The sequence below is a fragment of the Ochotona curzoniae genome, unplaced genomic scaffold (genome assembly GCF_017591425.1).
Source record: "Ochotona curzoniae isolate NIBS_2020 unplaced genomic scaffold, NIBS_Ocur_1.0 contig_1, whole genome shotgun sequence".
NCBI classification, from domain to species: Eukaryota; Metazoa; Chordata; class Mammalia; order Lagomorpha; family Ochotonidae; genus Ochotona; species Ochotona curzoniae.
The window spans coordinates 42,969,187-42,985,131 of NW_024464918.1; the positions used below are offsets into that span (position 1 = coordinate 42,969,187).

The window sequence follows — 15,945 nt, forward strand, 5'->3', positions numbered from 1 at the left end:
ATCACATCACAGTTGCTTCAGATATCTCAAAACAACATTTCTATTCATCAGCACTTGGAAGTTATATAGGGTTGGATATATATGCCACAGCAATGTGGCACAGTGGATAAAAGCCTATGGCACCAGCATTCTCAGGGGCGCCTTCTGATTCAGCTCTCTGCTAATGTGCCTGGGAAAGCAGTGGAAGATGACCCAGGTGCTTGGATCCCTGTTCTCACATGGGAGACCTGGAAGGTGCTCCTGGTTCCTGGTTTCAGACTGGTTCAGCTCTGGCTGTTGTAGCCATTTAGGAAGCCAGCAGATAGAAGATCTCTCTGTGTCCCTCTCCCTCCCTCTTTCGCTCTGTAACCCTGCTTTTCAAGTAAATAAATAATTTTTTAAAATAATCATGTAGCTAGTAAACCAACTGTATTCTTGTTATTTAATGTGTTAATAAAGACATACAGATACTATCATATCCCAGATTTGTTTTTCTAAGAATTTTATAACTACAGGGGACTAAAAACACTTATGGAAAGATAAACTTAAAAAGGGGAGGTGTGCCATGGTTTAACAAAGTAATCTTCCCCCTGCAAGTACTGGCATCCCAGGTGCTCCACTTTCAATCCAACTTCCTGCTTATTTATCTTTAAGCTTAAAAAGATAAGCTTATTTGGGTACATTTTAAAAAATCCATACATATTTGTTTCCAAAATATGCATTTTTCACAAATTATTCAAGGACTTCATGTATGTCAATATAATGTTTTTTTTTTTAGAATGTATGCTGTATGGGCACGGCGTGGTGGCCTAGTGGCTAACGTTCTCGCCTTGAATGTGCCGGGATCCCATATGGGCACTGGTTCTATTCCTGGCAGCTCCATTTCCCATCCAGCTCCCTGCTTGTGACCTGAGAAAACAGTCAAGGATGACCCAAAGCTTTGGGACCTTGTACTGCATGTGGGAGACCTGGAGGAGGTTCCTGGCTCCTAGCTTTGGGTTGGCGTAGTACCGGCTGTGTGGTCACTTGGGGAGTGAATCGGACGGATTATCTTCCTCTGTCTCTCCTCCTCTCTGTATATCTGACTTTGCAATAAAAATAAATAAATCTTTAAAAAAAAAAAAGAATATATGCTATATGTATCTCACACGGAAAGGCATCCATCTGAGGAAAACTATTTGCTTCCACACACTGCCAGAGGGGAGCAGCGCATAAAAGATTTGGATATGATGTGGTAGCCGGATTCTCCTCAGAGGGAAAGCAGGTGCCTGCGACAAAGTAGCAGAAGGAGTTCTAAGGGGCAGAAACCATGCTGAGGTGAGTCAGGTGTGAGCCCAGCCCCCACCAGTGTGACTGCACAGCCCCTGAGGGTATTAGGCTTCATCTGTTTACTATACAAAAACCAAATCTCAAGAGGGGTAAGGACTCAGCGTAGGTCACTTAGCAAGCGGTAGGGTCAGCCACATGTGCTGACTCCAGATCTGATTATTTCTCTCCGATCTCTTTCCAGGAAGCATGGCTATAGTCTGTGATGAGCTCTCATACTCCCAAAGTGAAAACATCAGTGTACAGGACAGCAGGGAATGAACAGCAACGGCTGCGTACGTTAGAAAAGACGTGCACCAGTCAATAATCTAAGCCCCCATCTTAAGATCCTTGAAAAAACAAGTAGAAGAAAAACAGACATCTCTGCAGCAATGAACAAAACAGAAAATACAAAACCATAGGAAAAACATCAACACAGTCATGTCATTGTGGGTTCTTTGAAAAGCTGAACAAAATTAGCAAAACTTTCATTAGCTCGATCAAGAGAAAGAGAGAAGACTCATATCACCAAAATAAGAGCTCAAAGCCTTACAGAAATAAAGTGGGTCATCAAGGAACATTGGGAACAGCTGTGTGGCAGTCAGCTGGAAAACTCAGAGGAAATGGGTAAATTCTGAAAAAAGACACAAACTGTTAAAACTGATGTGAGAAGAGATAGATTCACAGCAGCCTTAAAGGCAGAGGTTGAGCTGGTAGTCAAAAAATACCCACAGCACCCCTTCAATAGGCTGTAGCTCCCACTGGTGAGCATGAGAACCAGGGCTGGAGGCGGGCCTGGCTAGACAGGCAGTTGCACCTTTGATGTAAGTGTGGGCTGGATAGTGGGTCAGATGGGTTAAGCTAGGCTCAGCACTTATTGTTATATATGAGAGCCGAATGGGATGTAGGATGGATCAGAACAGTCTGTTGTACAGATTGGCGTGCACAGGAAGTGGGACTGGGGGCAGGCCTAATGTGGGTTTTAGGGAGTCACTCTAACTAGGCTGCAGTTCCCCCTGGTGTCATGAGGGCCAAATGTGTGGTTGGTAGGCTTAGACTGGGTCAAAGCTCTGTTGGGTTGCATACAAGATGGGGCTGAGGACAGAACTGACTGGGAGACTGCAACCACCAGTGTGTGTGTAGGCTGACGTGGGTGTCAGACTGAGTGGACCCTTTACTGGCTGTCACACACAGCAGTCAGGTCTGCGGTCACCTCTGGCGAGGCTTCTTTGGGGACTCCCCCAACTGGACTGCTGGACTCAAATCTCAAACGATGGGGAAAACTATAAGATCTGTGGTCTGACCACAGAATGCATGTATCAGTGTTGCTGAAGCCTGTTCAGAGGATGATATGCCCAGATGCATGTGGAGGACATGACAACCCATTGAGGACTGCAGAAGACGTCTATGGAGGGCAGAACAAATTGCACAGCTCTCCCAACCAAGCTTTGACAGCAAGTATCTGAGGGAGTAGAGGCTCTAAGGTGGACTATGTCAGCCAGCAGAGATTGGAAGGATTTTATCAACCTTGGAACAACAAAATCAACATCTCAGAATGATCAAAACCACTTAAGCAGTATCCTCAGAGCACACTCCACATCAGGGACCCTAGGATGACATCAAGTGGCCATCCCGTATCTCTGGGTACAGTTAGGCTGCTGGGACAGCCCTCTTTCTTTCTCTCTCCCTTCCCTTAGATACAGGACGAAGAAAAACAATTGGAAGCAATTATCTCATCCACTTTCCCTCATTCCTCAACCCTTCCCACCCTAGTCTTGGACCACATGGGTGTCTGTCCTTCTCAACTATATAAGCATCATCAAAAATTTTTAAAAATAATAAATGTATTTTTTAAACAAACAAATAAATAAATAAAAAAACCACCCACAAAGCAATGTCCAGACTTGGAGGGCCTCACTAGTGAATTCCATCAAAACGGTCAAAGAAGGATTGATTCCAATTCTTCATAACCTCTTCCAAAAAGTAAGAGACGGGAGGATACCCCTCACCTCATTCCATCAGGCCAGCACTGCTCTGACACAAGCCACACAACAGCATCCCAGGGAAAGAAGACAACAGACCTATTCCCTTATGAATACAGATCTACAAGTTGTACACAGGAGGACTTCACTGCGGAATTAAAGATCGTAATAGATATGTATAAAAACGTCTCTGGTTCCCAAAAGATTTCCATCATTAAAAGCAATAAAAGATAATGGAGATATATTAAATTTAACTGTGGAAGTATAGTGGGACCATTTTGGAAAAATACACGTAGACAATTCATAAGGCATTTTATTTTTTTTTAATTCCATAAAGGAAAATTGCTAACACTTCTCTGCCCTGCCTCCCCAGTCTTTTTGGAATTATTTTGAGGCTCATTAAAGATAAAGGATGTAAGATTATTTAAAAACCTCCTAATAGGATAAGTGCTGCTGAGGCTCTCATGGTTTCTAGAACACGACCTCACTCATGAGCTGTGTTCCATTCCCTGTGTTGTCTCCTGCCCCATGGTTACACTTGCTATTCCCTGGACCTCAACTGCTCTTTCCTCAACACCCCCCTCATAGCTTGCTTGTACCTTTGCTCAAATCTCAACACCCTCACAGAAACCCTGCTTGACGGCCTGATTAATGTCATTGAAATCTCCAAAACGCTCCCACTTGCTTCCTTGCAAGTCAGTGCAGGGATCTTGAGATTACCCACAGTACTGCTAAGAGCCCAAGACAGCTCCAGCTCCAGAGGGATGCTGTGAAATGGAGAATGAGCTGCAACTCTAAACACAGTAGCAGGGGCCCATGGTATAGATGAGGAAGCTTAGGCTTAGCAAAGAGGTCAGACCCACCCGAGTTCCTCCAACAGGTAGGATGGTCTGATAACTCCAGCCCTGAACAAACACCTACATTGTACAGGCCACGGGGCCACAGGTGCAAGCACAGAACAGCAGAGCTGCACTGCAGAAGCACTGCAGCAAATCTAAACCAAGGTCTTCCCGCTACATCCCAATCTCTATGAGACATCACTTTCAGCAGATTGCTCTTATGCCCCCGCCCCTGCCTGGCTCCAGGGCGGCTGGACTCCGCTGGCTTCATTTTTACCCACAAGTCTAAGGGAGGCTCTCCAGCCTTCCTTGTTCAAAGTAGCTACAACAATGGACTGTGCACAATGAAACCCAGAGCTCTCTTGCCAAGAGAAAGGCAGAGGTTGGGAGTGCGGGGGAAGGGAAAAGACTTAAGTCACGCACAGTCCTTAAGGAAAAAAGCTTCTGAGATCATCTGGCTGTTTGATTCAACCTAGAGCCCAAAAAGGAGCCTCCCCACTGGCCCTCTTGTCTCTCTGTTTTTGGGAATCTGTCCTAAAAATGAGCAAAAGGAGGGAAAAAAGCCAGTAAAGTCCAAGTTCTATTTCCCAGGCCAGGACAGTGGAGGACAGGCACGGAGTGGGGAGCTTGCAGTCAGGGCTGTTTTCACAGGAAAGTTGGCAGGCACTAGCTACAACCAACCCTGGAGTGCTGCTCCTCTGAGCAAGGAAGGGCAGGCCTAGCTCCCTCTCCTTGATCTTGGACTCAACTCATGACATAACAGTTTTTTTGTTTTGTTTTGTTTTGTTTTGTTTTGTTTTACAGAAAGAGAGATCTTCCATCTGCTGGTTCACTTCCCAAATGGCTACAATTGCCTAGGTTCAGCCAGGTTCCAGGCCAAGAGCCAGAAACTCCATCAGGGACAGTTAAGTTTTCGTTGTTTTGCTTTGTTTTGTTTTGTTTAAGAGGAGGAGAGGGCTCGGTGTGATGGCTCAATGGTTAAATCCTCATCTTGCAAGCACCAGGATCCCACATGTGGACCGATTTGTGTTACTGCTATTCTACTTCCCATTCAACTCCCTGCTTGTGGCCTGGGAAGACAGTGGAGAATGGTCTAAAGTCTTAGGACCCGGCACCCCTATAGGAGACCTGGGAAGCTAGACCTCCTGGCTTCAGTTCAGCTTAGCTCCCACCATTGTGGCCATTTGGGGAGTGAACCAGTGAATGGAAGGTCTTTCTTTTTCTGCATAAATCTCTCCTGTCTTTCCAAAATAAATAAATGAATCTCTTTTTAAAAAAAAAATTTTATTTATTATTTTTTTTATTGGAAAGGCGGATATACAGAGAGGAGAGACAGAGAGGAAGATCTTCCGTCCGATGATTCACTCCCCAAGTGAGCGCAACGGTCGATACTATGCCGATCAGAAGCCAGGAGCCTCTTCCGGGTCTCCCATGCGGGTGCAGGGTCCCAAAGTGGGTGCAGGGTCCCAAAGCTTTGGGCCGTCATCGACTGCTTTCCGGGGCCACAGGCAGGGAGCTGGAAGGGAAGTGGGGCTGCCGGGATTAGAACCGGCGCCCATATGGGATCCCGGGAATGCAAGGTGAGGACCTTAACCACTTGTGCCACCGCGCTGGGCCCAATAAATGAATCTCAAAAGAAGAAGAGAGACCTCGCCTGCACACCTCCTCAAACTTGTCATGTGACCCTTCCCACCAGGTTGCACTGCAACCACAGGCCCTCACCAAACACCAAGCGTATGCTCAGCTCTTGAACTTCCCATCTTTAAAAGGACTGTGAACCAAATAACCTTCTCCTTACGAATCACCCAGGCTCAGGTATTTTGTTATAGCAACAGAAAATAGACCTATGATGTGGATTGAGTTTCCTTGTTACTGGCTGGATTCCACTAGGTAGAATGATTTAGAACCATTAAAAATTACAAACACAAATCTATGTTCATTTAATGACTTGAATAATTATTTTTAAAACATTTTTAAATATTTATTGTATTTATTTGGAAGACAATGTTATAGAGACAGAGGGAGAGAGAGAGGGAGAGAACTTACATCTGCTGGTACATATCCCAGATGTCAGGTGATGGGCTAAGTCAAAGCCAGGAGCCTGGAACTCCATCTGGGTCTCCCATGTGGGCGCAAGGGTCCACGCACTCAGACCATCTTTTGCTGCTTTTTCAGGTGCATTAATTGAGAGCTGTTAGAAGTAGAGCAACTAAGACTTGCTCAACTGAGATGCCAACATAGTGAGTGGCAATTTCATTTCCCTGAAAATTTTTTTAAAAACAGTAACACAGAGATTCAGCATGTTAAGCCACTACCTGTGATGCCAGCATCCCATTTGAATGTAGGTTGGAGTCCTAGCTACTCCACTTATAGTCCTGCTAGTGTGCATCTGGTAAAGCATCAGAAGATGATCCAAGTACTTGGGCCCCATCCACCCATATGGAAACCCAAAAGAAGTTCCAGGCTCCTAGTTTCAGTCTGGTAGCCCTAGTCACTGAAGGCTGACTGGGGAGTCATTGTATGGAAAGATCTCCCTCTTGGTAAGTCTGCCTTCAAAATAAATTTAAAAAAAGAAAAACTAAAAAAAAAAAAAAGGTAACACAGATTGTTATTATAATCTCAACAACAACAACATACACATACATTCCTGACTAAATGCTGGAAAGCAATGTGGAGAAATTAAATGTGTTAGTTCATTACATAAAAATTTGCTTAGGACCTCATTTATCTAAAAAAGTTCTTTATTTTCATTTTTTTTGAAAGACAAAGAGAGACAAATCCACCCTCTGCTTCACTCCGTAAGTGTTCACAATACCCAGGGCTCTGCCAGTCTGAAGCTAGAAGTCTGGGATCCAATTAATTGAGCCATTAACTACTACCTCTGTTGTATACCATTAGCAGGACAATAGACTGCAGAGCTGGACCTAGGCACCTGAATAAGGGGTGTGGGGCATTCCAAGATTGTTTTAGGTGTTACACTAAATGCCCACCCTGTTGTCAAGTTCTTAATACAATCATCTTTAATGCAATTCCCAAATAGAGACAAAGTTTAGGAGGAAAAAGTACATAGATGCGAACTAAACATTTGAGTTAAAATTTTAGTGAAAATGTTTTCTGCCAACTATCCTGTAATTTGATCTTCATAAAAAATAATTCAAGAACCCAGTGCAGTAGCTTAGCGGCTAAAGTCCTTGTCTTGCACACCCCTGGATCCCATATGGGTGCCAGTTCTAATCCCGGCGGCCCCACTTCCCAGACTGGAAAAGCAGTCAAAGACGGCCCAAAGTCTTGGGACCCTGCACCCATGTGGGAGACCTGGGAAAAGGCTCTGGGCTCCTAGCTTCGGATTGGCGCAATTCCAGCTGTTGCAGCATTTGAGGAGTGAATCAATGGACGAAAGATCCTCTCTGTCTTACCTTTTGTTTGTATATCTGACTTTCCAATAAAAATAATACAAAATTAAAAATAACTCAAGCACAATTAATATGTTCAAAAGCTGGGCATTGTATAATCTTTCCAGTGTTATTAGAGGCCCAGCAGGGAGCTAAGCGTCTCATATTTTTTTCATTTATTTAATATATAGCAGAATCCATAGCTCAGGAAGGAGGGCTTTCCAAGCATTTGGTCTTTCCTGCCTCCCTCCCAGCAACTCCACTGTGTCATTGCTGTTATTCTTCACATTGCACAGACACAGACGCTAAGATTGGAGAGGTTAAGCTCCTTGTCAAGTCATTTGGTTGAGATTTCAGACAAAAGTCTAATGACCACAAGTAGAGTCTGGGAGTGGGAGGACAGACTGACCAAGAAGGAGCCCAGGCAGCATTTTTTTTTTTTTGCCTTGACAAATTTACATTAAAGCTGTGTTTGATGATAGTTATGTGACTGTACCGATTTGTCAAACTCACTGAACATTATATGTTCACATGCGTACGGCTTACTGTATTTAAGTTTGACTTCAATAAATTATGCTGATTCAAAAATGCATGTTTGCTTGCTGTTGTGTTCCAATTTTTAAATAAGAATTATTTCTTGAGGCAGGGGTATCCTAGAGAACTCTAAAGGGTGTGGGGCATCTGTTGAACATGTTATAGATGACATTCCTGAGTGTGTATAAGCCAAGAACCCATGGTCTTTAGGATATTTAAAGGTACCAATATTGGTACCTTCAAACCAGTCCTATATGCAGTAGGAAAAGAGTGTCCAGCCATTCATCACTTACTGAGCACCACCCATGTACCCAATGCTGCACAGGGGTGTTGAGCTCTGGCTAATTTGCATTGGCTGCTATGCAATCATACCTAAAAGAAACCTGCCAAATCAGAAGCCCAGAAATGAAAATCACTTTGAGGGATGCTGGTGGGAAATGCCAAAGATGTGATGGTGAGGCTGGAAGGTGTCAAGGAAACCATCACCTCCCTTCATCTCCATAGCTACAGCCAGCCCCTCTCACCTGGACAGCTACAGCAGCAGCCACCCTTACTGATGTCCCTGAAGCCATTCTAATTCCCTTGGGACTATTCTATGCACAGCAGACAGAAGGCTGCAGTGGCCACCTGAAATCTAGATCTGCCTAAGAATTCTTCTCTTTTTCTTTTTTTTTTTTTTTTTTGACTTTCTCAAAATTCTCATGAGGCTTCTTTATTCATTCAAAATTCTAATTGCATTAACAATGAATCCTTCCTGGAAATTCTCCCAGGAAATTGGGCCTCTTTTCCGCTGTGCAAACACAGCATGGAGGACAGATGACAATGAATGGCACATGAACACTAAAGAAGACTCACTAGCCGCAAGTTTCATCTTTGGGATTCATCTTTCATCAGTTTCCTGGGAGAAGTTCCAGCTCCAAGGCAGGTTTGTTTGTCCTGGGTATCACGGGGTCTCAGCCCACCCTGCCTACCCTGTTGGGGGTTCTGGGTCTCTCAGGGACATCAGTGGCAGGGCAAAGCTATCCCCAGCACGGCCCAAGCAGAAGGGCGTTCTCCTATGACCTGGGGAAGAGGAACCACCCAGTGACAGCAGGCACTAACATGCAGCTCCCAGGTCTGCCCCACAGCCCTGCAGCAGCCTGAGACCAGTATTATAACACAGCAGGTCAAGCCAGCACTGCCTACACTGGTATCTCCTATTAGAGTGCCAGTTCCAGTCCTGACTACTCTGCTTCCCATTTAGCTTCCTGTTGGTGTGCCTGGGAAAGCAACAGAAGATGATCCAAGTACTTGAGCCTCTGCCACTCACTCGGGAAACCCAGATGAAGCTCCCGGCTCCAGGTTCTGGCTTGGCCCAGACCCAGCTTTTGCAGCCATTTGAGAAGTGAGCCAGTGGATGAAGATCTCTCTCTCCCTCTCTGTGTCACTCTTCCTTTTAAATGAATTCTTTAAAAAATAAAATGTTGGGCCTGGTGCGCTGGGCCTAGTGGCTAAAGTCCTTGCCTTGAATGCACCTGGATCGCATATGGGTGCCACTGGTTCTAATACCGGCAGCTCCGCTTCCCATCCAGCTCCCTGTTTGTGGCCTGGGAAAGCAGTGCAGGAAGGCCCAAAGCCTTGGGACCCTGCTCTGTGTGGGAGACCTGGAGGAAGTTCCTGGCTCCTGGCTTCGGATTGGTGCAGCACCAGCTGTTGCAGTCACTGAATCTGACTGAAGATCTTCCTCTGTCTCTCCTCCTCTCGCTATATATCTGACTATGCAGTAAAAATAAATAAATCTTTTTTAAAAATTAAATAAATCTTTAAAAGTCAAAAATAAAATGTTAGTGTCTAATTGCTCCAGCTCAAGGTTCGGATTCTCAGCGTCACTTACAGGTCCCTTTGTGATACAATCCTAGGTTGGAAGAAGGTCAGCTAGGGAGGTGTGGGGGGTCTCTGTGGGCCAACGTGGAGGCACAGCAACGCACAGAATGAAGAGGATGTATAGAAGACAAAAGCACCTGGGTTTGGTCTTGGCTGGACAACCTTGGCCTTGATCTCTTGGATGACTCACCTGGTACTAATGAAAAGCCTGTGAGTCCCAGGATTGCTGAGTTTAGCCTTCCCCATTTGTTTCTCCATCTCTGTCTCTGAACGTTTCTATCACTCAATGAACGTCGTAAAGGAAATTGTCTGCAGATCTGAATCACAGCTGATCACTGCCTCAGTGTGCAGGAGGCGTCACAGCCCATCCTGCTCACAGGATTCTCTGCCCATGCAACTGATCTTTAGAGAAATAAAAACCTGGTTGAGTGTCCTTTGAAACAGGAGAAGAAGGGATGTGCTTGGAGCCTCTGCCACGCTCCTAGGCGATGATTGTTCTCTGAAATCTGTAGCATCAGCGGGTGAGTGAAGGAGAGAAGCAGTGGTCTACCTCTCTGATGCATCTGGATCGATCTGTGATCCTGGGGCACTCAAAAGGCAGCTAAGGAGGTGTCTTCTCGTAATCAAGTGGAAAGGTCACTGGATCTGGTCATAAATCACCCAGCCACTCTGTCTTGGCTTGACCTCGGCAGTGTCCTTTGATCTGTAGCTCAATTTCTTTACTAACCAGTCAAACACAATAAGGACAGCTCAAGCACATCCAACACATCACATTGTTTTCACAAGCAGTAGATGCCATTCGGAGGCAAATATAAAAATTGAAAAATCAAAGAAAAAATGCTCCTCAATCGCACCATCCAGAACTGAGCAAATGTTTTTCTATTTTCACCAAAATGGGACTGCAGCTGCACAACACCTTCTAGACCCCACTATTTTAACAATATATGGTGAACATTTTTCCATGTCATTAAATTGGGTTTTTTTAATATTTATTTTACTTTTTATTTGAAAGGCAGAGTTACAGAGAAAGGAGAGACAAAGAGAGAGAGCAAGATCTTTCATCTACTGGTTCGCTCCCTAAATGGTAGTAACAGCTATAGTTGAGCCAATCCGAAGCCAGGAGCCCCCTCTGTATTTCCCAAGTGACCGCCCAGGGCCTAAGGACTTGAGCTACTCTGCTGTTTTCTTAGGCAATAAGCCAGGAGCAGGCTCAAAAGTGGAGCAGTGGGACCCAAAGTGGTGTGCATATGGGATACTCACGTTGTTGGCAGAAGCCTAGCCTGCAATGTCATGACACAGGTCTCTCAATTGTTTTCTACAGGATAATACTCTAGTAACTGGATGCCTGTGGTATTCTCCAGGTTAGGCCTGTGTCTGCAGTTCTTTCTCATTCATTTGGAGTTTAAGTGCATTTTATTTCTAAATAACCAACACGAGAATCTGTTTCTCTATAATGCAATGCAGCACAGTCAAAATAATTGAAGAGCTCAAAGTAATGTTAGTCCGTTCCCTAAGTCCTGCTGCGTGTGGATGACAAGCAGCAACTGGTTATGCTGAGCAGCGACAGACCCAAAGTCATTGCAAACCTGTTATCGTTTTTTCCATTTCCAAGCCAGCCTTAACAAAAATCATAAACAGGTTCACACCATCCTCACTGTAGTCCAGCAGAGGCAGTGAGCCATCTGGCTTCCCGTTTTCACCCATCTAGAACTGAAATTAGCCAGGATGTGCTTGATTTGTTCTGCAGCCTCTGTCATAAGAGATTTCACTCTTCCTCCACGTTCTCTCTGATGGGTTGCATGTAGTCTGTGCGATACACTTCTTGCAGGTCTCTTTTGTGGAGCTCATTTCCTGCAGTGATTGTTCATGACAATACCAACACTCTGAGGACTGTGCTTTGAAACAAGAGAACGTTCAGGTGCAGTCTGACAGTCCTTCAGGATTAGCAGGGAGAGGAAAACCTCTGTGTTTCATTGAATCTTCCAGAAACACCTCTAATTGCAAAAGCCATGCCAGGCACTATATATTTGAACTTTGTGGGCCATGAAGGAGAGTTAGAGTGCTCACCATCGAAAAAGCACCCGAAATAGCCTGCTCTATTGCTCTGATTAGTCTGTAGTCTACTTCCCTGTTCCCCACTTCCTGCTGCCCAGCCCCCATGCGGCCTCTCAAACCTACCCCCAGCTCTTCTAGGCTCCTTTTTTAGCCCATGCAGCAATGTAACACCCAAGTAGATGCCTCCTGGAAATGAATTTTCCTTCATTTATTCATTCATTTGTTCCTTAGTAATATTGAACACTTATTATATGGTTGATATTGCTTAGATGCTGAAGAATTTCATTCAGAAAAAAATTAGTCATGGCACAATGGGTTTAGTTGTTACTTGCAGAGCCAGCATCCCATATGGACACAGATTCCAATTCTGGATGCTCCACTTCTATCCAGCTCCCAGTTAATGTGCCTGGGAAAGCAGTGGAAGAGAGCCAAAGTCCACAAGCCCTGGCACCCATGCGGAAGACCTAAAAGAAGCTCCCAGCTCCTGGTTTCGGCCTGCCAAAATCCCAGCCATTATGGCCATTTGGGAGATGAACCACCAGATGGAAGACTTCTCTCTCTCTCTCCCCCTCCCCTCTCTCTCTCACTCTGCCTTTCAAATAAACTGTTTTTAAAACTCAGGGGGAAAAAGGTTCTTTTGAGACCTAAGTTCTTGCTCATTTACAATTCCCCTTAAAGGAAGCTCTATCATTTATTTAACTATTCCCTCTCTTTGGACATCTGTGTTATTTACAGCTCCATACTTATCCATGCTAAACAACACCGAGATGAACATCTTATCTGTAGATTTGTATTTCATAGGGTTCAGAGACCTCTTGATAGATCTAGCTTTTGTCAAGATGATCTGCCTGAAAAAGAAGTGCTAAGGAAAGCCACATAATGTCCTCAAGGTGATGTATTTGGGTATTTGGTGGCAGATAAAAGACATCTTCTCTGGAAGAAAACATGAATTGATGCCAGCTTGTGTTAGGGGCCTCTGGGCCCTGTCCCACAGTGCTGGCATTTACACAGCATTCAGTGTATGTCGCCAACCCCAACATACATCATCTCACTTAATCCTTCCATTTTATCAGCCTTACTCAAAGATGAAAACCATAGCAGGGTTTGGGTCAGGTGGGTCTGGTACCTTGCTTTCTCATTCTTTCTCTCTCTCATTTTCTCTCAAAAAGATAAAAGTATATTTGTTTAAAAGAAAAGAACCTTAATCATCAACTTTCATGAAAAATTGCAAACTCTTGACCTCATTGACTTTTAACTACTCTATAAATCCTACAGGAGAAACTGGATGAGGCAAATTTAATTTTCCACAAAGCAAACATGGCCATTCTTTCTCGTTGGCTCCTCCTTCCAGTCCTCCTGCACTTGCCAAAGCAATGCTGGGTTCCTTTGGATGTTTGGTTAGCTGGGTGGCTTCCACACTTAGTAGACTCTCCAGATAGGTGGTGCCTGCACAAGATTTTCCTGACACCGGATATGCCACTTTTGCAGCTTTGAGAACTATCTCAGCCAGCTCTTGTTTCCCATGCTTTGCTCGTGGAACAGGCCAGGTTCTGAGAAGCACAGAATCCCCACCGTGCACTGCTGAAGGATATTGTGAGCAGGGCAGGGCTTTCTCTTACTCGAGGAATTTAGTAAGCAGGGATCCGACACAAGCACAGTCTTTCATGTGAGCAATTTTTGCACTGCTGTCCCTGTTGCCTTCCTCACAACCCATTTGGCATGAAAGGATGAAGTATTTAGTGACATGACATGGCTTTGGTCACCTCCTAGTCCTATGCTCAGCCCTTGCTCTCAAGAGATCCTCTACCCTGCCACATTGCTTGCGTCTGACTCCAACCACAGCCAATCAGTCTGACAGTCCACAACTGCACAGGGACTGCTGATGCTCCTGACACATATCTGTCCCAAGTTGATCAGGTGTTACAAACCAGAACATTGCCCCTGCCTCTCTGTGACATTTTTGCTTTTTGCATCTCCCAATGCTGTCACTTTTTTTGATGCTCCCAACAAACATTCAGCTTTCAACTCCCATCCAAGCATTTATTCCTCCAAGAAATTCTCCTACTATCTCCTAAGGGTTCTACTCATCACCCTCATAAAGGCTGCCACACTGAGTTTGTTTCAAACTCTATTGATAATCTTGAACTCAAAGAGTAGACACTAGGTTTATTCACTCCCAGTGCCTGGCACTGTGTCTAGGTAACAGCAGGTATTTTGCAAACTTCTGTGACAGAAGGAGATCACTAGCCAGTCAGCAGATTCCTGGGAGGCAAATGAGGGTGAGAAACCAGGGCCCCTCACTCCAGCTCCCCACCATTCTTGTCTTGAGCTCAGCTATTTCAGCAGTTTGAGCCCCATCTGAAGTTCCATTGTTCAAAACAGATGGATAGGCAATAGGAAGGACAGAAGAGCAGGAACAGAGAAAAGGAGATTCTGAGAGAAAGGAGGAGGTAAAGGCAGATAAATACAAGTACAGAGGGATGAAAAGGAAGAAGAATAGGATGGCCAGAAGGATGTGTGATGATGATTAATGGAAAAGAATAAAGGAAAGGAGGTGACAGGAAGAAAGAAAAGAAGGCAGGGAAGCAAGTAGACTAGAAGGATGGGTAGAAGAGTACATGGGACAAAGAGATGCTCTCTCATAGATAATATGGTTGGACATATATAGTCAGGATATATAGGGCTGGATAGAAGAATACTGGGAGGATAGGAAGGAGGGAAAGGGAGAGAAAGGAAGGAAATATTGCCCTGGTCAAATAGCTGATCCAGAGTTGATTTATCTCTAGAAGCCGTCTTTGGGAATCACATATTCCTAGGAGGAAAGGGATGGGAGCCATACTTTGCTGACATTTTGCATTCTAAGCCTTAAAACCAATATTCTACATTAACCCAGGGATTAGAGAAATACAGAGTTTGTTCCTATGAAAAACATTATATTTGTGTAGCTAGGCCAAGTGGGTAGTTAGAATGCAAAAACTAAATCTCTATAGGACAATGAAACCAATCTTTAAAGAAGTCTTTGTCAGCTCATAGAAGAGACAGCTGTATGAAGCACAGATGATTAACAAGGAAGCAGATGTCTTAAACAATGCTGGAAACCAGCCAGACCTCATAAACATCTATAGGCCACTCCAATCAACCAGCCTAGAGTACACAAGGCACATTCTCTAAGACAGATCATGTGTTAGACTCTAAAGCAAAGTTCACTAAGTTTATTTATTTATTTGTTTAAGGATTTGCTTTATTTATTTTTTTTATTGGAAAAGCAGATAAACTCAAAGAAGGAGATACAAAGAGAAAAGACCCTCTGTCCGCTGATTCACTCCCTAAGAGGCCAAAATGGCAAAGCTGAGCTGAGCCGAAACCAGGAGCCAGGGGATTCCTCTGGTCTCCCACTCAGGTGCAGGGTCCCAAGGTTTTGGGCTGTCCTCTACTGCTTTCCCAGGTCACAAGCACGGAGCTGGATAGGAAGTGGCATAACTGGTACATGAACTGTTGCAGCCATTTGGAGAGTGAACACTGGATGAAAGATCTTCATCTGTCTCTCCTCTCTGTGTATCTATTTTTCCAATATAAATAAATAAATCTTTTTTTTTAAGAGGGGTAGGCAGACAGGAATTGTGGTTCCACGAGTTAAGCCACCTTTTGGAATGCCTGCATCTTATATCAGAGTACCTGGGATCCAGTCCCACTCTGTCTCACACATTTGATCTTAGTCAAAAGGCCAACAAGCGATTCCCACTCTGTCTCAGATCCAGCTTCCTGCTAATATGCTTGAGAGGCAATAAAGATGGTCCAACTGCTTAAGTTCTTGCCACCCATGAGATTTAATTTGTGGATTCTGGTTTTGGCTTGGCTCAACTCTGGCTATTGGGCCTTTTAGGGAATTAACCTACAAGTTAACCAATCCTGGGGCTGGTATCATGGCTCAACAGGCTAATCCTCCAACTGCAGCACTGCCAGATGGTTCAGGTCCCAGCTATTCCATTGCTAATC

The 15,945-nt window shown here is 44.5% G+C and overlaps 1 pseudogene; it reads right to left on the reverse strand.

Annotated features, from left to right (window-relative positions):
- Positions 1–11,659: 11,659 nt before the first annotated feature.
- LOC121152562 lies at positions 11,660–13,695 on the reverse strand (annotated as a pseudogene).
- Between the last annotated feature and the right edge of the window lie 2,250 nt (positions 13,696–15,945).